The sequence below is a fragment of the Phoca vitulina genome, unplaced genomic scaffold, assembly GCF_004348235.1.
Source record: "Phoca vitulina isolate PV1807 unplaced genomic scaffold, GSC_HSeal_1.0 scaffold97, whole genome shotgun sequence".
NCBI lineage: Eukaryota > Metazoa > Chordata > Mammalia > Carnivora > Phocidae > Phoca > Phoca vitulina.
This window is the reverse complement of record NW_022589800.1, coordinates 1,910,681-1,912,413: the sequence shown is the minus strand read 5'-3', so window position 1 is coordinate 1,912,413 and position 1,733 is coordinate 1,910,681. Positions and strand designations below refer to the sequence as shown.

General features: G+C 38.5%; 1 pseudogene; it reads right to left on the bottom strand.

Moving 5' to 3' along the window:
* Positions 1-408: 408 nt before the first annotated feature.
* LOC116627478 lies at positions 409-967 on the bottom strand (annotated as a pseudogene).
* Between the last annotated feature and the right edge of the window lie 766 nt (positions 968-1,733).

The following is a 1,733-nucleotide window of genomic DNA, read 5'->3' as shown; positions in this document are numbered from 1 at the left end:
CATAGGTGTACATCTAAACACACCATACCATCATTTCTTCTTCTTTTTTTTAATAAAGGAAAGGTAACTGTTTATTACTAGAGAGAAAAATGTATACAAGAAAATCTAGATTCTTTTTCCTCATGCACTACTTTTGTAATAAAGTTCCAGATATCAACTTTGAAGATATTTACAAGGATAAATTTTTCTTAACACGTGACCATTTACTGTATGATGGATATTTTTTCATAGAAATCATATATGAAAATGGGAATATATTCTTATAGTTTACAAGAAGCTTAGAACATTGTATTAACAGAAGATGATATATTTTACTGCAAAATATTATAAAAGTGATACATAAATGTTTAACTACTTGATTTGAACAGGGGCATGAAAAAAAAAAAACCAGTAAGACAGGCCTGGCTTTTAAGATTTTTTGTGTTCAATTCGTTCTACTTTCACATCATCTCCAATTAGCTGATACACGTAAGTGACAACTGTAGAAGCCTGGATGTCCATCAACACAAATGAAGGAATAATGTTTGTTTCCAAGGCATTATATGCTCCAGTGGCAGAACCTGGGTTAATGTAGAATTTATTTTCATGCTCAAATGCTTCAAGTTTGCGTGTGTGTCCCGAGATAAGAATGTCCACATCAAACTGCCTCTGCAACAGAGCGTGGCTGGCCCTACCTCCCCATGGAATAACTTGATGCCCATGGATCAAACCAATTTTGAACTGTCCAACCATCACAACTTTCTGTTCTGGATAATTCAGATGCTCATCGAGGTCTCCTCTCACAATATGAACATCACCGGCGAGAATCTTGAGATAGTCATAACTCTCTGGTGCAAAGGTTTCCAGTACAGAGAATGTGCTGAATCTTTCCTGGCACCAGCAGTTTTTTGAATTTAGCCGGCAAACTGTTGCACCGGTGTGGGATGTGCAGGTCTCCTACTACCAACACTAATCTGTGCCCAGCCATCTGTCATTGGGCTCCGCTCAGTCACCACCATCACCTCCACCTTATTCCTCGGGCTCCTCAGCCACCATCATTTCTTCTTAAGTGTCCAGCCACTCCCAGAGGAGGCCTGCAAAATGATGCCGGAACACTTTCTGTATGAGCCACTAGGTGAACAGGAACTCCTTGCTCTTGTTCTTCATGGGTTCTGCCAAAGATTTTTGTCTACGATATGGGTTCTTGATGCTTCTGGACTCAGAACTAGAAGCAGACCACCTGTACCTTTTATTTCTTCTGTCATGTCTCTCTTCAAACCAAGAACACAGAAGGGCATGAATGAACACGGAATGAGGGATGGTAGTCTACAAGGCATTACGCTGAAGGGAAAAATAATCACTTGCCATTTTGAAATATCATGCAACCAAACTTTATCTTTGAGATCTCTAAATTTGATTGTTGTGATGGAAACATTTTATTTAACGGATTTTTAAAAGGTAATAGTCACGCCACTCCTGTTGATGGGATTGCATTACTACAAATGACAGATGTGAATAGAGAGGCTTTTTTTTTATAAGGTGCTTCTCATAACTCCTTAATCTGGGATTTCTCTCAGCAGGGTCATCATAAACCATAAAACAATTGTACATCAGAGAAGACACACGAACTCTTAACAGACAGTAAAATGACAATAACACTAATGTTATTTGCATTTATTGAGCATCTAAGGCAGGGGAAGGGGTAGAACTCCAAGACCAGTGTTCTTTCTTTACACATCTCATTTTTTTCTTTA